The sequence below is a fragment of the Ursus arctos genome, unplaced genomic scaffold (genome assembly GCF_023065955.2).
Source record: "Ursus arctos isolate Adak ecotype North America unplaced genomic scaffold, UrsArc2.0 scaffold_8, whole genome shotgun sequence".
NCBI classification, from domain to species: domain Eukaryota; kingdom Metazoa; phylum Chordata; class Mammalia; order Carnivora; family Ursidae; genus Ursus; species Ursus arctos.
The window spans coordinates 53,385,200-53,408,646 of NW_026623100.1; the positions used below are offsets into that span (position 1 = coordinate 53,385,200).

Sequence of the window (23,447 nt, forward strand, 5' to 3'; positions counted from 1 at the left end):
CTCCTCTGTGTTCATTATTTTTCATAAGAATGCTATGTTAAGACATTAGTTAGTCCATTTTTCATTGAAAAGACTTGGGCCACCATGTCCTTTGTACTCAAAATGATAGTTAAAATTGTTAATTTGATATATAACTCTTTTTTACTCATCGTCACATTGTCGAAAAAAAAATCCGAGTGAAACTGCAGTGATATAATTATGGTCTGTTCTCTATTGCTAAATAACAAAACACCACAAACTTAGTGACTTAAAATAACACCCACTTACTAACTCACAGTCTATACTTCAGAAGCACAGAGGAGCTTGACTCACTATGTGCTTAGGGAATCACAAGACTGAAATAAAGGTATAGACTAGCCTGAATTCTTTTCTGGAGGTTCTGGTAAAGAATCCCCTTCCAAGTTCATTCTTCTTGTTGGCAGAATTAATTTCTTTGGGGTCGTAAGACTAAAATTCTCATTTTCTCGTTGGCTGATAAAGAGGATGCTCTCAGTTTCTAGAATTTAATCACTGTATTGTACATCTGAAACTAATATAACACTGTGTGTTAACTAACTGAAATTAAAATAAAAACTTAAAAAAAAAGAAATCTTAGTTCTGACCAGTTCTACAAGTCCCCCTTTCTTAAGATACTCATTCATAAGAATTCGAAGCTCATGTAGATATTCTTGCTTGCAGAGATTCGGAGTACTGTAAATAGGCTCATCTAAACTTATTTCATAAGTGAGGCTCTATTTATCTTATTTTATTTTATTTTTCACTTTCCTTCTTTGCATCTTCCTTGGAAGACCCATTCCTTTTCTGTTAGAATGTTGTTGTTGGCTTTCACGGAATTCCAGTATAATGTTACTTATGTATTTCTGTGTCATGAGACACTACAAATGTGGTTCCTTAGAAAGTGTCTCTTTGACTATTAATCAATCTATCATCTACCTGTAATCTTTTTCTTTTTATCTTTACTTCCCACCAGCTTTTCCTGCTTTGTAGGTTGTCACTTTAAGAGACCTTTGAATATGTAGGTAACCTTGAAAATATGTAGTGTTAACTTTTGGATATATTTTTTTACATACTGTGGGTCTTGTTCTTCTTTTGCATTTTCATCCACCACTATTTTTTTTCCCTGTGATTTAGTTATATTGTGTCTACACAACCAATTCACTCCTGACTTCTGGGCTGACTTCTGGACTATGTGTGTGTCCATCACATTTGACTTAACTGTTTCCTTAGTAATGGGATCTAGATTGTCCCCAAATCCTCAGTACTAATAAACACTAGAACCCTGTAACAGTCCTGGACTGCATACTTTAGATTCACTTTACGTCAGAAAGAAATGAAGCTCTGTATTGTTTAAACCACTTTTCATTTTTTCCCTTTTATGTGATTATAGCTAAGTGTAAGACATTCATTTGCAGATCCTCTTACTTGCAGCCCGTTTTTGTTTTTTTGTTTTTTTTAAAGATTTTATTTATTTATCTGACAGAGAGAGAGAGAGAGAGCACAAGCAGGGGGAGCAGCAGAGAGAGAGGGAGAAGCAGGCTTCCTGCTGAGCAGGGAGCCCGATGTGGGGCTTGATCCCAGGACCCTGGGATCATGACCTGAGCCGAAGGCAGATGTTTAACCTAAGACTGAACCACCCAGGTGCCCTGGTTTTTTTTGTTTTTGTTTTTTTGTTTTTTGTTTTGTTTTTTGTTTTTGTATAATTTTTCATACTCCTGTTCCATGGTACTCTTGGTAAAAAGGATGGGTCTAATTTTTCGTGTATCTTCTGCTAGAAACCAGTTGCTCTGGCTCCATGGGACAAATTCCCTTTTATTCCTGTTGTAGGTAACACTCTGATATACACTAGAGTTCTACACAATTGCTTTGATAGTAACCTGTATTTTCTTTCTTTCTCTTTTTTACAATATTCGGAAATTCCAAATTTCCCTGTGCAGTCAAAAGTGTATACTCCAGAAATTTAACCAGTGGCAATTCTGGCAATCTGGTAGAACTTTGTGAATAGAATTGCCCTTAATATTTTAAAACTACAAATGAGAGGAGAATAATTCAATTTTGAGGTATAAGTACGTGGAAATTGAATTTTTTTCATGGACCGGTTCTTATATAATTGATTGTAATGAAAATACCTATAAATATTTTATATTAGCCTTTAGTTTTATTTCATCTGAGAAGTCATATCTAGAACTCAGAAGATACAATAGTGAATGATGTTTAAGTTAAAGGCAATTATTTTTCATTTTTTATCGTTATCTAGGCTCTTTCTGCTCTTAGTTCCACAAATTGTGAGTCATTACACCTGAAGTAGTCTAATAAGAATGTTGTCCACATAATGGTACACAAATATTTTAGAAAAGAACAAGTGCACATAGGTGTGAGTTGATGTTATTTACTCAGAGTACCAGCGGGGACAAGAGCATATTTTACTCAAATGATTGATTAAATACTGTGTGTCAGAGAAGAAGGTTTACATTTCATATAGTTAGTGACCTTCAAGTTGATTGAAATGGCCTGAGAGTCACACTTTTTACCCTTGTCTTTCTGCTTGCATTTTGATTGGTGATGGCTTTGCCTAAGTGCAACTTATTTTAAAGGTGATATATGACCAAGCATGGAAAAGTTGCAAAGAGCAATCTTCCAAGATGTATAGACAAGTATTCTCTTTCTAAAGGATCTTATGTGGTTTTGTGTGAATAGCAAATTAACTTTGTCAGTGCATTATCCAGAGAAGCTGGAAGCATAGGTTGGAGTTTCAGGTAATTTTTTGAATCACAGACCCTTTCAAAATCTGATGAAACGTCTGGACAGTCCTTGATGGAAATGAACATATAACTTAAAGCCAAATGTTTGTATCAACAACATTAGGGGAATCATACACCAGTAAATTCCTCTCATGTATTCCTCTTGAATTCCATGAATCTCCCAAGTGGAAAAAGAGAGAGAGAGAGAGAGAGCGCACTTGCTAGATATGTGACCTTGAGCATTTCATTTCACAAAGAGACTCACTTTATTCATTTGTAATAAATGGGGCAATTTGTAGAGAATGTGATTTTTTTTAAGTGTTCACATTCTCCCCTTTTGCTAATTTAAATTACCGAAACATGTCAGCTAAATAGGTATTAAATATCATTTAAAATATGATTGGACATATAGTTCATCTAAAATTAAGAATAAATTTAGTCCAACAGGCAAATCAATTGTCTGTGTGGACTCTGCTTCAAAAGTATGTGGGTCTCTGGTATCAGTGCAAGTTACTGTAATATAGTCTTGTGTATTTTGAAAGTTTGTTCACACTCACAGAAAAGAGACATACCTACCCTTGCAGAAATGATAATAGCCTTCAATTCATAGGCAAAATTTTTGCCATAATTCTTTGAATTTACAAAGATGCCTGAGGAATGTTAATGATTAATTCAGTCAAAGGTAATTTTAAGCATTCTATTAATTTGTGTGTTCCTTTATTGCTTAATCAGAGACTCTGTACTTCACATGACCACTTTCAAAGTTAAGTGGACCCCATTACAGTTCATCTCAGACAAGATGAAGCTGTGAGTAATGTGTCTAGGGGTCCCCAGGGTCATCCCACAGATGGAGCATGTGCATACTAGGTGATTGTAAAATATATTGGCAATGGGAGATTTCTGTTTGGTTGATTGAAGAGGTCCTTCAGCAAGGGAGGTAATTTTGGGAGATGATATCTTGAGGATTTCATAATGGGTCAGGACATTTTCAGATCAAAAACATATGTTGGGGCATGGTGTCTAAGTCAGTTAAGAGGAGAATCTTGATTTCAGCTCAAGTCATGATCTCAGAGTCATGAGATCAAGCCGCATGTTGGGTTCTGTGCTGGACATAGAGCCTGCTCAAGATTCTCTCTCTCCTTCTCCCTATGCCCACCTCCATCATGAGCACATAGGCACTCTCTGTCTCTCAAAAAATCGCAAGATGCTGTAATTTTATCACCAGAACTGAGGGGCTGAGGGTAGTTCTCAAGAAGTGGTAGTTTCTGGTTGGGTATGAATCCAACAAAATACTATAAAAGTATAAAATAATAATGTTATAAATAAAATGTAACATTACTTACATATCATTATTATATTCTAGTTAAGGTGCTTAGCTGTTCGTATTTGTCATCATCAAAAATTAACTATCCACTCCAGTCAGACTTTTAACTCCATCACTTCATCAAAACTTAAAGGTTGCTAAAGTCCTACAGTCTGTTACTTCTGATAGTCAGTTTTTTCCCTCTTACCTATCAGTAGCACTTGACTCCGTTGATTGTTTTCTCTTCCTTATTCTTTCTTTATATGGTTTCCAGAATAAACAAATTACTAATTTTCCTCCTAACTCATGGATTGCTGCTTCTTACTTTCTGTTGCTACTTCCTCTTCCTAACATCTTAATATTGGAGTGCACTAAGGCACAGTTCACAGCCCCCATCACTTCTTTATCTACCTTCACTCCCTTGTTGATTTTTTCCTAGTTTCATAGCTCTACATATTATTGGCTGTATAGACTGACAGCTTCTAATTTTTTAAATCTAATTCTGACTACTCTCTTAGCCACTGGGCTTAGACATCTACTTAGAGATTTATCTCAAAATCAGTAAGCCTGACACCAATCTCCTGATCTACTCCCTTAAAATGACTGTGCCTGAAGCCTTCCCCATTTGTAGTTATTCAGATAAAACAAAACAAAATGAAAAACAAAGTGTTATTCTTGAACTTGGGAAAATATTGTTCAATAATTTAGGCTACATAAAGACATTTTTAGGTAAACAAAAACTAATGAAGTAATGCATATTTAAGGGAAGTTATACCAGGTGGAAAATGAATCTCAAGAAGAAATATGCAGCAGTGGAATGAAGATGTATGAGTGAATGTAAAAGACAACTTTTTTATTATTTTTAAAATATGCATGATTGTTTAAAACAGAAGGTTATAATATTGTATTATAAGGTTCCAGTGTATGTGGAGATAGCATAAAACAAATACAGCATAAAAGACTAGAGGGCATATATGGTTTTATGCTTCCTTTATTTTATGTGAATAATAAACTATTCACATGTGAATAATAAACTATTAATACTAAGTAGGCTGAAAAGTTAAGGGTATATTTTCTGATCTATTAAGAGATCTCTAATCTCTTGAGTAACCTATAAAAATAATGCAACCAAGTATAGCCAAAAAGCCAGTAGATAATTAAAATTGAATTATGAAAGTTTTCAATTAACTTAAAAAAGGAAGGAAAGAAAGAACAGCAGAACAACACAACAAAACAGGGAGGGCAAACAGTGGTAAATCCAACCCAATTAATTTCATGGAAACACTCCAATTAAAACGCAGAGACTTCCAGCTTGAATAAAAATGCAAAATCCAACTATATGCTGCTTCTAGAGAATTTGAGTGAGTGTGTGTGTATACACACGTACATACATAGCCATGATGTTCAAAGTACAGAGAAAAAAATTACCATGCAAACCATAAGCATATGAAGGCTTTCATATAATATGAAAGTTTTCATATTATATACAGAGGAACAAAATATAAAAGCAGGCAAAGAAAAAAAAAGACACATTATGTACAGAGTAACAAAGGTAATAATGCCTACTGTTATTCTCAACAGAACCCATGCAATATTAAAAGAATGGGGAAAAATATAAAAACCCTAAGCCTAAAATGTTGGGGTGGCTATCTTCAAGTGTTGAAAGAAAAAAAAAAGGTCAATCTAGAATTCTATATCCAGCAACAAATTGAGAAAAAACTTTTTTAGACAAACAGAAGCTGAAAGAATTTGTGGCCAGTAGACCGACACTACAAGGAATGTAAAAAGAAATCCATTAGGAGGAAGAAAAATAATCTGAGAAAGAAGCTTGGATCAATGCAAAGGAATTGAGAACTCTTGGTTAATATGCATATGAATACACAAATCTTGTTCTCTCATCCTCTAGTATCTTCAGTCTCTTTAAAAGACATTCTACTCTTTAAGCAAAAATAATAATCTGTTGAAGTATTTATAACATGTGAACGAAAATATGAATGAAAACAATAGCACAGAGAATAGTAAGGGAGTATTAAAGTATGTTGTTGTCAGTTCTTATGTTATACGTAAAATGGAATAATTCCAAGTAAAGGTAGTCCTTTGTAAGTCAAAGTTACTTATCATGAAACTGTGAAATGGCAAACCAAAAAATAAAGTATAGGTAATTAGTCAAGAGTGTAGATAAAATAGAGTACTAAAACTGCTTGATTAAGGGTCCGCTCCAGTCATGAAGGATTAATTGCCCTCTGTCCACAACAAACTAGAAAAACAGACAAAACATGCAAAACAACTGTTTTCACACACTGGACAATAGGCAGGACTGTTATTGAGAGAAGGAAACTAACTAAGGAAATCCTGCAATTTCCTGGGCTTAGTGCCCAGGAAGCAGTTTCTAGGCTGCAGTGCAGTGAAGTGGGTAAACAAATAGAATACAATTGTTTTGTAAACAAAATTCAGGGAGTCTGAGGTGATTCCAGGCTAGAATTTTCAGGGGAAAATATGGGAAAGGAGGGAGGTGCACAGAGAGAACTTCAGAGATACTTGAAATGAGAAGGAGCCCTCATATTTTCACTGAGTTCTGATCTTCATGATCTTCATCAAAGGCCATGAGGTTGGCAAAGGGACAAGAAAGCACTGTTCTCAACAACTCCAAGAGCTCATGTTGTTCTGGGAGTATTTGCATTCCCACCAGCCAAAGCGGAGGGGACTTGTAATACATGAGTCTTGGTAGAGTCTTGAGAAGGATATTACCTCACTAGTGAGGGTAAAGGAGCTGTAGGCGAGAGACTGCTTTGGATCTAATCTAACAGGCTCAAAAGCAAGATTTAAAAGCCTCAAACTGACTCCAGTTAACTTTATCACATGCCGTAGTAAAGTCACACTGAACGATGAGAGCCTCATAAATAGATCATATAGAGAAGAATGTCATCGCCCTAACCAGTAGCCAGCACCAACAGCTGGAGTGCGAGTGAGACCATCTTGGACTTTCCAGCTTCAGCCAGATTCCCAACTGTATACAGCTACACGAGTGACCCTAGAAAATACCACATGGAGTAGAAGAACCATCAGTTAAAGTCAGGTAGCCCATAGGACTGTGAGAAATAAGAAGTCACTGTTCTTCTAAGCGATGGGATTTTGAGGTAGTCTATTACACAGCGGTAGATGAGTGAAAATATATTTGCTCTTTGGAAGTGGTCCAGGAAGATGACACATGAAGTATCTTCCAGAGCATGAAACTGTGAACTATAGAAAATAATGTATTAAGGTACTATTGCTGGGAAGAGTGGAACAGGGCTTATTCAAGGAACAGTCTAAATTCACAGGAAAAGGGTCCTAGTAACATTTTCCCACTGGGCTTTCCCGGTTTATGTGGAAGTGTTTCCTGGACGTATTCTGTGCCTTTTGTACTCCTTAAAGTTGCTTGTATAGAGAACAGGTAATTTTTCTTTTTAGTTGATAAGTTGCTGGTCATGAGGAGCTACATCTGGCCTTCAAGACTTGATGCTCTGTTTGTATAAGACTTGGGGGAAGAGAGTGGAGATTTTTGGAATGATAAGGAGCTTGTTTTCTGCAAATGGGAGAGAAGTAAACATTTTTTAATAAGGGAGGAGACTATGGTAGATTTAGAATATTTTTCAGTATACTTTCAACTTTTATGCCTCCCCTTTCCATGACAAGATTATTTTTTCCTAACCCATTGATATTATCTTAGACCAAAGACATGCTTTATCCAGTGGACCATTGGTAACAGGGACAGTATTTACATACTGAGTCTAGCCCTTAAGAGACATCACACGTTTTGGCTTGTCCCTCTCTAGGAGCTTCAGATCTCTGCAATGAGAGGAATGTGGCCCTTGTACCTACTACCCTTTCAGCCTTGGTTCCATCATGAACCAAGAGCGACAAAGTCCAGAAGCTCTATAGATGCACAGACCAAAGTAGTGCCGTGCTCGACTGACACATAGAGTGGAAAAACTTTCTTTTGGTTGCGTGCCACTGAGATTTTGTGGTTGTTTGTCATAGAGCATTATTGCAGCTATATCGGACTAATATGACGTATTTCTCTGTACCTCCTCCCTCAGATAGATATAGGAATTTAGCTAAAATTATATTTCCTGTAGAAGTTCATAATCTAAATTGTATATGGCAAGAATAAAAAAGGAGAAATAGACAGACTCACCTGTATGTGAAAAAAATTTAGTAACTAAATTTATACATGGTCCCTGGCCTGAGCATTCTTTGCATTCATGATCAAATATATTACCATATAAAATGTGGATATGTCCACTCTGATAATCACTTTCATTTGCAGTGAGTTTGGAAAAGTTAATGGAGGGATTGGGGTTTCAGAAAGGCCTTGAATGATAGCAGAGGCGTGAGCAGGTTATGGGAAATACTATATGCTAGAATAAATTACATATTCTCCTTTAGTGTTATAACATGTTGCAACTTGCTCTTGGTTGGGGTCTCTGTTGACATGTTTTTAAAGGTTCATCAGGAGCTTCTTGCAAAATGAAGTTTGTAAGCTGAGATCTAGCTGCGATGATGGTGTCTTTTTTAAATAATGAGCTTTAGCTTCACTTTACAATAATGCCACTTTATATTACTTTGGTCCCAAAGTTATTGAGTTTTGAAACGACATCTGAGACTTATTTATCATTAGAAAAGAAGAATATATAGAAATTAGACACATAGTCTGAGAAGGTGGCAGAAAGATGAGGCTTAAGTCTGACAGAGACATTAATTTGAACTTCGTAGGCTGGCAGTAAACCTTGCAGATTGCATTAAAAATATTTGCTGATCTAAATCTTATTAAGTCCAGCTGTTATAACCTTTTGCTTTCTATTTGTGCAGTTTAATGCCTTATCTCCTATGGTGTTTCTTTCAGCTTTCCTTCAGTAAACATTATGTGCCCAGGACTTTGATGGGGCACAAGAAATAGGGGAAGAAAGAGAAATAAGATGGTAGTGGTTCCCTGCACCAGTATCTGCCCTTAAAAATATACAACCTAGTTTCTGAGACTCAGATGAGAACTGTTATTTTCCTCTTTACATGCTCTCTGTTAGCTTATCTGAATTTGAATGCAAATAGTTTTTCTTTAAGAAGGCTTCATTAAGCCAGAGGGACTATTACTTTGGGCATAGTTATGTCCCTCGCCTGGATGGACCATGATTGATGCCCTCTATTACATGTCATTAGTATTCACAGTGGTACTGGTGTAGCTGTTAGGAGTGAAAGCCTGGAAAAAACATCCAAGACTCTTATAAACTTGAATGCGTTAGAGATAGCTAACCCCTTTCCCTTTCCTCTTGCTGTTCAGTGTTGGCACAAACTTTGATTTTGAAGCTGTTTCAAGAAGGGTAAAAAAAAAAAAAATGTAAGCACACACACACACAAAAGAAGTAAAACCCAAATAGAAAAATAGATTCAACACAATGATGTATACCCAGTAATAGATTTGTAGAGGATTCATAGTCCAAAGTGATGTAAATCGGCCTCAGACCATTTTTTCATTTCTGTGGCCCAGATCTTTCTACTCATTACTGGAACACATAGTTAATGGTACTCAGCACCCCTTTATTTGAAAATGGAAATGAGAAGGAGCTGCAGATTTCTCCTATCCTCTATGAAGAACTGAAGAAGCACTTATTGTCTGAATTTCCTTGATTTCTTTTTTGCTTGTCACATGCTGCTTAATTATGTATTGCTTCGGTCTCGTAAGTAATCATTTCAAGTAACACAGTGGCCCATGTTAAGGAAATGATTCATCTTCCTAATGTATTTGAAACTATGGTTTGCAGCGCTATTTTAGACACTACATTATAATTCTGTGTTATGCAAAACATCTTTGGAGGCTAAAATTAATGTAGATAAGAAGCTTATGCAACAGGAAAAATGAACACAGGGCAAAGCAAAGCAAAAATAAACCCCTCCTTCCTGACTCTTCCGCAGTCAATGAGACTGCACATTTAACATCCTCCTATACTCCCAGACACAGCAAAGCCTGTTATGCATCAAAGAAAGGGGCGGGGAGGGAGGGGGGCAACCTGCATACAAGAAAAAAGTCCACTTCCTGTTTTTCCTTCCCTGTCTCCTTCTACAAATCCTTTGTGTGATAACAGGGATGGTACATCTTCAGCAAGATAAAAAGAGAAGAAATTTTTTTTTTTTAAAGATTTTATTTATTTATTCGACAGAGATAGAGACAGCCAGCGAGAGAGGGTACACAAGCAGGGGGAGTGGGAGAGGAAGAAGCAGGCTCATAGCAGAAGAGCCTGATGTGGGGCTCGATCCTATAACGCCAGGATCACGCCCTGAGCCGAAGGCAGACGCTTAACCGCTGTGCCACCCAGGCGCCCCAGAAGAAATTTTTTATGCCAATTTCTAAGCCAAACTAATTTTTGTTATTTTGTCAATTCATAGCCTCCAGGTCACCAAGAAGAAAACATGAAACAATCTTGGAAATTTGTAGACCATTGAGTACAGAGTGATGACATATATTTATGAGTTAATGAGTTAATTCTCTTCACAGAGTCCAAAGGAGATAGAAAGCAACAGTGTAGTGAGCACAATATTTTTTATTCTTTATATAAATGAACACAGGTACCATTTTTCCAAGTAATAGTCTCACATTTAAGTAATAACTATGTGCAGAGATGATTTATACCATGCATAATACATAAAAATTGAGTTTCGTCAATTCGATCATCTGACACTGTATTTAGTCAAGAGGACAACAGCAATTAGAGCTAGCTGGGCAACATTTTTAGTCCTGTGATTTTTAGATGCAAATGAAGACCTGGAAGATACTGACAAGGGTTGAAAGCACAGAGACTATAGAAACAGAAGAGAAGAAATTCATACATATTGTAGAACCTCTAGGCATGGTTTAGAGAAAGAAAGAAAAACATGGTAAGGCCTCAAATACTTCTCTGAGTAAGAGGAATCACAAAATGATTCTTCACTTTAAAAAAACAAAACTCACAATTTTATTATTATTTCATTATTTATTATTATTTTATTATAAGGTTTTATATCCGGGTGATAAGTGCAGAAACATTTAACTATAAAGGAATCTCTGTGAAAAGTGACTTTCTTCCTTCATGCAGAGGAAGAAAGAGGAAATAAGTAGCAGAAAACAGGAAGTAAGAACCTGGATCAATGGAAATGTGGCAACAGAACCAATATGAAGCCAATTTTATAGTTCCCAGAATCTGCAAAGTATTGGAGGAAGATATATCTTTTCCCAATGTTTATTCTCTCACAATTTTTCACATTCTGTCTCTTATAGTACCAGGGTGTGTTGTTTGTTCTTTGTTACTTGGTGCTCATCAACCCTTTAACATTACACCTGACACACATGTGTGAAGTTGCCTTACCCAAGATTTGCTCTGCTAACCACCTTTCTTCTATGGAGTTTAGAGCACTTCATAAGGCAATGCTTCCCTAATCAAATCAGGAGATAGAAGAACTAACAGTCAAAAAATGTTGAATTCCTATATAAAGAAAGGAAATAGTGATAATCATGATATCCTAAGTTTTACAAAATTCTTATTTTCAAAATACTTTTATTTATTGATCACAGTGACATAATGAGATATTCACAGTTAGATAACACTTCTATTTCACATTTGAGTGAAATAAGGCTTAGACAAGGTTAAGTGACTTAACCATGCTTGCAGATAATAAAGCCAGCTTTTGGTTCCAAGCTATGTCTAACTTCATTAAGCATCCATTGCTATATAACTAATTATTCTCAAGTGGCTTAAAATAGCACTAAATATTTATTATGTTCACTAGGTTCTGTGATTTAGGAATTTGAGAGTGGCTTAGCTGGGTGGTCCTGGTTCAGGGTCTACTATCAGATTACAGTTTTGATACTGGTTGTTAACTGTTGTCACCTGAAGGCTTACCTAGTGCTGGAGAATCTATTTCCCAGATGGCTCACTTATGTGACTGTCAAGTGGGTGCTGGCTTTTGGTAGAAGACCTTAATTACTCACCACATGGACCACTATATATGGCTGCTTAAGTATATTCACAACATGGCGGCTTGCATCCTACAGACAGGTGCTCCAAGGACAGGAGCCATGTGCTTTTTCTACCTAGCCTCAGAAGTCATCCCCCCATCATTTTTGCAATATCCTATTCATTACCTAGATCAGTCTTATCTAATGTGGGGGTCAGAGGGGATTACTGGAATCCATCTTCAAGGCTGGCTAACACATGTAACTATACCATAAGTTTATTTTATGATTCTTTTCCATCCTTTTTTACTTCCATTTCTAGGTTTTTGTTTTTGTTTTTTAAAACTATATAATCGTTTGGGTGGCAACTTCACATACTTGCTTTGCTTTTTTACCATTTGTCTTATATAGACAAACCAGACCCAAAGCTCCCTGAAGCCAATCACTAGAACTTTCACCTTTTAACCGTTTACGGATTCTCTTGTAATATCTTGGGCATAATGGGTTCTCCATTGACCCCGAGTAAAAGAAGAACTATACTTGAGTGAGTAAATTGATGAAACTAAGATACTTAATTTGTCAACAAATATGTCAGAATCAGGTTTAAAATTATAAATTTCAGATTTTGACCCAAGAGTGCCAGAATTTGTTGGCAAGAAGGTCCCAGAGCAGAGCAGATTTGCCTACCATTTCAAAACCTCAACACAAGCAGCTGTTTCAGTGTCTTTTAGGTTTATTGGTCTTCCTATTTCAGATCATTTTAGGACTTTTTGCATGAAAATCATGTAAAAAAGTGATGACATAATAACATAATAAAACTAAAATATTCCAGAGGAAAATGACCAGAAAATGTTCATTTTTCTATGAATTAGAAACTTCCTGAAATAATAAGAGGAACATAATGACTCATTCTCATAGAAACATTAAACTGATTTCAGGTAGTTTAAGATGCTTTGGAATATCGTGCATTATAATGAGAACCAACTGCTAGAAGGAAGTTAGGAGACTTTTTTCTCTTCTTAGAAGTAAACAAAATGATCCTTTCCACTAATTCCATGTGTTCTTGTTTCAAAACAGGGAATTTTTTTTTTCCCAAAATAGATCCCTCTTACTCCCTATAAACCAGTGTTGGCTTTGATGAAGAAGAGGCAAACAGAATACTGGGCAGAACTCTGTTCAGAAAAAAATAGAGATTTTTAAAATTAAGACAATTATATAAAAAAATCTCCAGTAATGTCTTTTGGTAGATTATTCACAAAAGTCTTCATTGTCTCTCTCTAAGTGACAGTCCTGTGGTAGACCACTGTTCTAAATATCGGCTTAAAATTTGGAGATCACCAAGGCCACCATATACCAATTCTGTTAATCCCCCACCCAGCTCCATATATGCATATTTATTTTGTTTTAAAACGGCTTTATTGAGGTATAATTGACTTATAATAAATGCACTTATTTAAAGTGTATTTTGATATATGTATACACCTGTGAAACTATCAACAGAATGAAGATAATGAACATATCCATAACTCCCCAAAGTGCTTGTGTGTGCTACTTGTTAATTTTTTCTTCATGTCGCTCTCACCCTTCTCACTGCCCAAGTCTCTGGCAACCACACTGCTCTGCTTTCTGTTACTATAAATTCATTTTTGTTTTCTAGAATTTTACATACCTGGAAGGAATCAAATATTTTTTGGCCTGGTTTTATAATATAATAGTTGTCATGTAGAATATTAACATATAATTATTTTGAGATTCATTCATGTTGTCATGTGTCAAAAATTTATTCACTTTTATTGCCAAGGAGTACTTCATTGTATGGATATACCATAATTCATTTATCATTCACCTGTTGATGGATATTTGGCTTGTTTCCGATTGTTGGTTGTTACAAATCTGTGTGCGTTTGTATTCACGTCTTTGTATGAACAGATGCTTTCATTTGTCTTGGATAAATATGTAAGAGTGAAATGGATGAATCTGTTGGCAGATATATGTTTAATATTTTGAGAACTGCTGCATTGCTTTCCAATGATCGTGTCATCTTCATTCCCACTAATGATGTATCAGAGTTCCGGTTTCTCTACATCCTCAACAACACTTGGTAGTGTCTGTCTTTTTAAATTTTAGCCATTCTGTTAGGTGGGTAGCAGTGTGTCATTATACATTTAATTTGCATTGTCCTAGTGACTGATGACACAGAACATCTTTTTTTTTTTTTTTTTTTTAAATCAGAGAGAGAGAGAGCACAAGTAGGGAAGTGGCAGGCAGAAGGAGAAGCAGGCTCCCTGCTGAGCAAGGAGCCCGACGCAGGACTCGATCCCAGGACCTTACGATCATGACCTGAGCTGAAGGCAGCCACTTAACCAGCTAAGCAACCTAGGCATCCCATAGAATGTCTTTCTGTGTGCTTGTTATCCATATAAGCTCCTGAAGAAGTATCACTCAGATCCTTTGGCCCTATCTTACTATTTTTTATTATTGAATTTCGAATGTTTTTTAAAAATATATTTTGGATATGAGTTCTTTATGAGACATGTGATTTGCAAGTATTTCTCCCAGTATGTGGCTTGTCTTTTCATTCTCTTAACACTGCCTTTCAAAGAGCAGGAGTTTTAAATTTTGATGAAGTCCAGTCTATAATTTTGTTCTTTTATGGATCATGCTTTTGATATTATCCCTAATTCAATGTTCTCCTTATACAAGGTCAGAAGGAAAGATACTTCTGCTTATTATAGAATTCCAGGGGGACAAGTATCTGTACTGTTAGCATCTTAACGCATGTTTCATCCCTCAGTCCTTTGGATGATTTTAAGGTTTTCTCTTTACCATTGACTTTGGTTATGATGTGCCCTGCTGTAGTTTTCTTCATGTTTGTAAATCTTAACCTTTTTAGATCTATGGGTTTATAGTTTCATTATATTTGGAAAGATTTTTCCTATTAAATCTTTAAATATTCTCCTGTCTCTACTCTGTTCATTCCTCTCCTTCGGGGCCTCCAAGTCTATCTGCATTAGGCTGTGTCAGCTTTAACATTCTAATAATTCTTATCTAGATATAACTTTTCTGTGTGGAGTCAAAAGAATACTGCTTCTGTTACATGCATGTGTAGCTGCTCACTGTCCACAGCTCACTGATGAGATGTTCTTTTCCATTGTTTTTAATCTTTTTTCTCTCTTCCATTTAGTTCATTTGTTCAGTAGCATCCCTGGGACTCTACCCGTCTAATGCTAACGTGCCCTCCACCTCCAGTTTGACAACCACAAATTCCTGTGAATATTTCCAAATGTCTCCCTGAGGATCAAAATCATCTGTTTGAGAAGCACTGTTACTATACACTCCTCAAGCAAGTCCTTTCTTTTTTTTTTCTTTCTGAATAATACATTCAGCTAATTACTATACACTCCTCAAGCAAGTCCTTTCTTTTTTTTTTTCTTTCTGAATAATACATTTAGTTTCTCACATTCCACACATATGTCTATTAAGAATTATTCTATAATAAAATAATCTCCATCTACTCTTTTTTAAAATTAACATTTTTATTTGACACAAAATTTACCTTAGTTTCAGGTGTACAACATAGTGATTTGACAGGTTCATACATTATGCTGTGCTCGCCCCAAGTGTAAGTACCATCTGTCACCACCATACAACACTATTGCAATGCCGTTGACTATATTTTTTATGCTGTGCCTTTTATTCCCATGACTTATTCATCCCTTTCTGAGTACTCTACCTGAACTCCATAAATTACAAGGTTTCTCTTCTGGCTGGCGGGGAGCAGGCACTGTTCTCAGCTTTATGGAATGGCAGCCACTCTTCCCCCTAATCTTTTCAAGTGGCTCTTTTCTTGGCCTCAGGCAGTTCCTTCGGTTCCTTGTGCAGGTCAGCACTCTGCTGAACGCCTGATGGGAACTTCTGCAGATCTTCAGCATTCCTTCTTGTGTAGCTCTCTCTACTCTGATTTCCTGCCCTGCAAATTCTAGCTGCATTTGTCTCCTTTTAGTCTCAGCTCTGTCTTTTCAACTCATAATGTCTAGGTACCTCTTCCTTGTACTGTAACCCAGAAACTCTCTCAAAGCAGAAGGCTTGCATCCTCGTAAGCCTCACCTTGTTTGTTCCCCACCATCTCTCTGGGTTCACTGTACTTCATTTTCTAATAATGTCCAGTATGTTTCATTTAATATATTTTGTCATGATTTTTGGTTATTTCAGGCAAGAAAGTAAATCTGATCCCTATTACTCCATCTTGTCTGAAATGGTTGTCTCGTACATATTCTTTAAGCATATCTATTTTATCTCTTTTCCCCATTCTAGTATCTCTCTTTTGATTCATCCAGTCTATTTTCCCTCTGTTCTTCCTATCAACTGCTGTCTTTGTGATAAACAATGAGATAATGTCTGGTTTTAGAAATACCTATTTGAGTTACCAGCATATAGCTTTTATTAAAGTTATGGAATTAGGTAAGATTGCCTGTATAAAAAGTAAAGATAGAAAAGAGAAGATGACTTAGAATTTATTTCTGTCTATGTGATATTTAAATTAATGTTTTTATATAAATGATTTCATATATCTTTGCATGCAGGATGACCTGAGTTGTATGCTTATCCCCTTTTTAAGTGTGAATAAACTTTAAGTACCAGGACTATGGCTTCTCCCTCATCTGTCTTCCCAGTAGAGAGTATGTAGTTAATGAGGAAATTGATGAGTAGTGAATTTAGCATAGAAGATACAGGGTAGGGGTGAGAAGAGGATCTGAAAAGATACTGCCGACCTTGTCATTATTTTATTTCTGTAATCAAGTTGAATTATTAACAGTCCTAATCAGAATAGATATTTATCTTTACTAAGAAATAAAATTCAATTACCAATCTTCAAAATAAATATTTAGATGAATCTTTTAGTTGGTTATATATCTCCAAAACATTAAGGCTTCCACGTGTGTAAGTTTACTGTAACCAAGATGCATGCTTATTTGTATGCAGTGCCATGAAACAATTCAGTTGAACTTTATGGAATGTGGTCATCTGGATGGTTTATGGTTATTTGGGTTATATACTAAAACTGAAAAAAAAAACACTACTTGATCTCTTATGGGCACCCTGTAATGGTGAAATGAAATGTACATATCAATATGGAAGGTCATTTTTAAAAATCTAATTGTTATAAGAATTCCAGTCTTTTTTTTTTTTTTTTTTTTTTTTTTAAGAATTCCAGTCTTGTCTAGGCAGAGGTCCTAATTTGTTTGGTGAATGCTTTGATAATTCTAGCAAGAGGCTAAGAATCATGGAGACTTCTGAAACCTTTGATTATGAGAACCTGGTGGAGTTGCTCTGTGTTAAAAAGGGATACTTTAGGGACACGTTTCTTTCAGAAAAGAGAAGGGAGAGACTAACAGAGGACAAAGAACTATTGGAATGGGGTCAAGGAGATGGGAAATATAAATAGAGAGTTTTTGAGAGAAGAGAAATAGTTAATGAGTCTCCATTAAATCATTTTTTGCTATTTAGTGTGCAAAATAGCTATCCTTTTTTTGTTTTATGAAACATTTAGTGAAGTCAACATGGCTCCTAGAGATTTATGGAGCAGGTTTTCTTCCCTCAGGGTATGATGAAGTTCAGGGTCTAGGTTAAGGATTGGAATGAGACAAACCCAGAACTTACCACAGAGACATAGCTTTTACAGGAGAAGTATAGTGTTACAGAAACATTGAAGACTTAGGTACTCCGGATACCAGTAGGGATAGTTGGGTAAGTTACTAATTAACCAAAATTTTGTGGGCCTTTTTTCATATTGGTATGGAATTCCTCCTCTGCTTTGTTTTCTAAAGCATTACAAATAACACAGATCACTTTACTAGTCTGTATTATTATTTCAACAAGCAAAGCAGATTTAGGTAAAAACCTTTACATTACTTTACCTCCTAGGATTATTTTGAAGATTATATTTATAAATTTATTTCAAAGTGTTTCTAGAAAAATATCTATATCTATGGAATTCATATATCTCTGGGCCAAAGGACTTAATATCTGACAGTTTCACTTAGGTTTTTTTAAGATAATTCTAATTTTCAGTGAAGTTGACGGCACCTAATGTTTCTTTAAGTTGATAGGGTTTGGTTTGTTTGTTTGTTTGTTTTATTTGTTGTTTTTTAATGGTAGAGGTTTTTCTCCAAAAAATAGAGTAAGATTGGGTAATAGAAAAGCAAGATTGTTTTTTTAGAGGTGGACTCCCTGTTGATAAACTGGAATGGACTTTGAAGTTGTCATAGTCTTTTTAGATGAGTGGAAAACATTTCAGTGCTTTCAAAAAAGGGGAACGAAAGGCAACTACTTATAAGAATTTTTTAAACAAGAGTAAAATGACATAAAGCATTTAATTCCTCATTGTTACTGCAGTTAGTTCAGGTTTGAGAAATACATGATAATTACGTATGCTGTTTGATGACTTATTGATAAATATGATACTGATAAGCAAAGAGGATGGTTGTTTAAAGAGTGGCTTAAAGAAACTCTTTCAACATTTATATTTATATTAGGATCAATACACCAGCAGTATTATGCCAAAAACAGAAACTATTTTAACTGGACTTCCACTTAATTTTATTTGAAAAAATTGTTAATAACCAGATAGTGTGTGCTTCTTCCCCACCAGTCATTTTACGTGAAAATGTTGGCATTTTTTTCTTTCAACTGTATATGATAGATTCACATTTTATTTTAGGCCAATGGAGGGACTAAGTAGCTGATGACTTGATGACCAGGATACAAATTTTTTTAGTAGGATTTTGAATGCAGGCTGCCTAGGTGATATTAACAGTGGTGGTAGGTGGAAGGATTCCTTAATTTTGAAATAAATCTAACTTTTTAACTTGAGACATCACCATATAGCACTGCATCTAGTTCATGAAATTATTTCTGTTTTATAGTTATTAATCTCTTTCAGTTGTATCTTATCCCCATTTTGATGAGGAGGCCCAGAAATTTTTATTAATTTTCTTGGATAATCAAACCCAGACATAAAGTAACAAAAGGCTACTTTTATTTAAGAATATCTAATCTGATTCAGTTTTTCAGTTATTTCCTCTAAGTTATTTTATGTTTGTTTTTTTCCTTTTTTGTAACCAGAAATGAAGAAACTAAAGATCAGAAAGGCCAAGTGACCTGCCCTAGATCACGAAACTACCAAATAGATGAGTCAGCCATTTAAGAAGGCATAATTCCAGTTTCTGTGTTCCTTTCATCATATCAAAATGGACGTATTGAACAAGGTAATGGGATGGAATATGGGGCGCTGGGCATCATACAGTTACTCATATTAACTCATCCACATTATTGAGGGACCCCTCCAAATGGATAATCTCTAACCTAAAGGTGTTGAGAGATTATTATAGGAATGGGAGCATACAAACTGACATACTACAGGCTCATCTGGATAAGTGCCATACTTTATCGTGATGTGATATGAAAGTTATTAAAAGGTTCTGAGACCAGAGAGGAACAACTTACTGTAACTACCCAAGAACATTGTAAGATGAGAAGATATTTTAACAGAAAGGCCATTGTAGGTTTTTAGTCATCGCATGAGAGATGATAAGTTCTTGAATGATAATTTGTGGCAAGGATAATGGGAAAAAAGGGAAGATTCACACATTCTGGAAACACATTGCAGAGCTAGTTACAGGAGGATTAACACCCATCTCAAAAAGAGCCTATGTTAGTTTTCTGTTGCTGTGTGACAAATTAATTACCACCAAATTCACAGCTTAAAACAATACCCGCTTATTAGCTCATAGTTCTGTAGGTCAGAAGTACAGGTAGGTTTATCTGGGTCCTCTGGTCAGAATCTACAAGGCTAATAATATCAAGGTCATAGCCAGGTCATTTTCTCATCTGGATCTTAGGGTTCTCTTTCAAATTCAGGTGCTTATAAAAGAAATTGTTTTCTTGTGGTTGTAGGACTGAGGTTCCAGTTTGCTTGCTCTGGTCAACCAAAGGTTGCTCTCAGCTTTTAGAGGTTGCCAGGTTCTTTGCAACACAGCCCCTTCCATCTCCAAATTCAGCAATGGAGATTCTCCCTCACATCAGATCTCTTCATACTTTTTTCAGTCTTTCCATCAGAAAGAAATTAATTCCTTTTATGGACTTACTTGATTAGGATAATCTCCCTATTTTAAGATCAACTGGTTTGCTACCTTATTAAACGAAAAATGCCTTCATTCAAGCATCTAGATTGATGTTTGACTGAGTGAGAGAATGTGTGTACACCAAGTGCAGCAGTCTTGGGCTTCATTTTAGAATCCTACTTACCACTAGCCTGAGGAAGAACAGGGAAGAAGAAAGTTTCATGTAACTTCAAAGTTTTTAGAAGCTTTGCCTTCCGGGAAAGGTAATCGTCGCTTTAATTGAGTTAGTAAGTACAGAATTGGGAGTGGATAGAGATCAAGTGAGCAAAATTTAGGTCACTTTGAATTTGAGGTCCCAGTGAAGTAGGATATCCAGCAGTCAGCTGTAACTCATTCTGAAGCTGAGGGGGTAGATGATGGATATTTGTGAATTTTTAACGTTTTAAGATTTAAAATTTTTGGGAACAAGTTCACCTTAGGAGAGATGATTTAGTGAGAAAAATTTCAAGTTGATTGGAATTTAAAATAATTGTTTCATTTGCGATGTAAATAGAGAAAGAGAGAAAGCCAAAAGAAACAGAGAAGAAAGATGATAATAGAGAGCTATATTAATAATCTTAGTTTCTTTATAACCCGTAAGCCTTCTGGAAGCAAGAAGGCTATCTTGCTTACTGTTATATCTTAATTTTTTTAACTTAAATTCAATTAGCCAACATATAGTAGATCATTAGTTTCAGATGTAGAGTTCAGTAATTCATCAGTTGCAAATATCACCCAGTGCTCATCACTTCATGTGCCCTCCTTATTGCCCATCACCCAGTTACCCCATCCCGCCACCCATCTTCCCTCCAGCAACCCTCAGTTTGTTTCCTATAGTTAAGAGTCTCTCATAGTTTATCCTCTGTGTTTCATTCATTTTTCCCATTCAGTTTTCCCTCCCTTCCCCTATGATCCTCTGCACTGTTTCTTATATTCCATGTATGAGTGAAATCATATGATAATTGTCTTTCTCTGATTAACTTATTTATCTCAGCATAGTACCCTCCAGTTCTGTCCACATTGTTGTAAATGGTAGGTGTTCATCCTTTCTGATAGTTAAGTGTTAGATCTTTAGTACTCGGTGGTGTGCTTAACACAGAGTAAATACTCAATAAATGTTTTTTGAATGATTCGATGAATGAGGGAGTGAATACACTGTCATGAAGTCATGGGTGGGAGGTGCTCAGTATTGCAGAGAAGGTAAGTAAAGTGAGCACAAAGAAAGTCAGTGGATTTGGCAATTAGGAGATAATTCATGCTTTTTTTTTTTTAAGATTTTTATGTATTTATTTGACACAGAGAGAATGAGAGAGCACAAGCAGGCAGGCAGAGGGAGAGGGAGAAGCAGACTCCCTGCCAAGCAGGGAGTCCGATGTGGGGCTTGATCCCAGGACCCTGAGATCATGACCTGAGCCAAAGGCAGGCGCTTAACCAACTGAGCCACCCCGGCACCCCTAACTCATGCATTCTTAAAATCACTTTCAGCACAATGGTGAAAATGAATATTGGGTTATAAAGAATAATAATTTGTAAATAATTATTCTGAGAAGAAGTAAGAAGTAGGAACTAAGTTTGTCACTAAATGTAAGAGGAACTTTAAAAGGTAGTTTAAATGGGGAAGTCAGGCATAAATCAGGAAGAAATGTCTGTGTCTGCGTGTGTATGTATTTGCATGTGCTTAGGGTTAGAATATATTTGAGTATGTAATTTGGTCAGAAGGGCAGAATTGGAAGGAATAGAAGAAACTAAAGAAATTTGTAAAAGGAAGAAAGTAATGGCAACCAAATTGTTTATTGATATTTATTTATCAATAAATATTTATTAAATACCTCTTATGTAGTGGGCAGTAGTTGAAATGATTGGAATATACTTGCATTCTTGGGGAGCTTGTATTCTAATGGGAAAATAGAATATAAAATATAACATAAAAATGAGTATAATGAAGATCTGTGTGAATAAAGGGCATGTGAGGCTGATTAAGAGAATAAAGGAAAGTGAAGGATAATGATGCTGAAAACACAGGATGGACAGACTATTACTGCAGAGAGTTGATGCCTACAGAGGCAGGTAAATATGAAACTGATGCTTCTGAGTGATTTGTTATGGTTAAAACATGGGGAGCAAGGGAAGGGTATTAGATGAGAAATCCAGGAAAGGATTAAATCATGAAGTTTTTATTTTTCTCCTGAAGGTAATGGACATTTATGCAAGAGTTTGAAGCAGTGGCGTGCGTGTGCGTGCACACGCGCGCGCACACACACACACACACACACAGAGACATAACACACGCTTTGGTGAGAATATGGAGGATGGGTGTCATTGGGAATGAGCTGTGAAAGACTGCAGAGGTCAGAACAAGATCTAAAAGCAGTAAGGGGAGGAAACAGGGATGGGTATGTTAAATAGAAGTAGATTCAGGTCTACTGACTGCTTGGATGTAAGGGATGTGGGCAAGAGATGTCACTGGGATGAACTGAGGTGTGGCTTGATAGCAATGAGTACTCTGGCATGTAAGTAAATTTTAGGGTAATTCTGAGGTACTTATGGAACATCTGAGGGAAGATAATCAGTTGAAAATACCATGTCTATGTTGCCCAAAATGAAGACAGAAGTTTTGAATCCTCAGCACTGAATAAAATCTTAGAAGACATTCAAATGAATAGATCAAGGTAGAAAGCCTTAGAAAAAAACTTGAGATGAATTAAGCTCTTATATGATAATGAAATAGATGGATAAGGGAATATGACCATTTCAAAATAAAGTCTAATGAGACTATGAGACAGTCCATAACAGACTTTATCTGTGACATATTAGGCAAGAATGTCAGTAAGATTGAAGGAAGAAAATTGGGAGGGTGAGGAACGTGAAGAATGTTTGCAGTAGTTGTTAGGGCAAGTTTAGAAGTTGAGGTGGGGACCTATCTGAAGAGGATAGGCCAGAGGAGCAGGAAGACATGAAGAAAAACTGATCAGTTTTGTTTGGTTGTGTTAGTCAATATTCATCTCAGAAAGGAGACAGAGGTCAACTGAGTTAATCCCAGCTAAGGACTTGACGAGATGGGTGCTAGAGAAGGTAAGTATGTCTTTCTCTTTTTGAGGGTGCTAGTTGAAGTAGTTGGATCTAATAGGCTGATAAACAAAAAAATTCAAAATACTGAAAATCACAGAAAAGCCTAAGGACACGATTGATAGATTTAAGGAAATCTGAGAACTTAAAGCATAGCAAGTGGTAATCAGAGAAAAGTACTTGAGATTTTATGTTTTGAGTTGGAGAACTTCAGA

The 23,447-nt window shown here is 36.0% G+C and overlaps 1 long non-coding RNA gene across 1 annotated transcript in view; it reads left to right on the top strand.

Moving 5' to 3' along the window:
• LOC123000359 (uncharacterized) overlaps positions 1-23,447 on the top strand; it is a 478,818-nt gene that overhangs the window by 278,044 nt on the left and 177,327 nt on the right. The window contains exon 3 of the long non-coding RNA XR_008958291.1: positions 19,130-19,272. This is a non-coding gene — a long non-coding RNA (uncharacterized LOC123000359). The remainder of the gene's footprint in view (positions 1-19,129; positions 19,273-23,447) is intronic.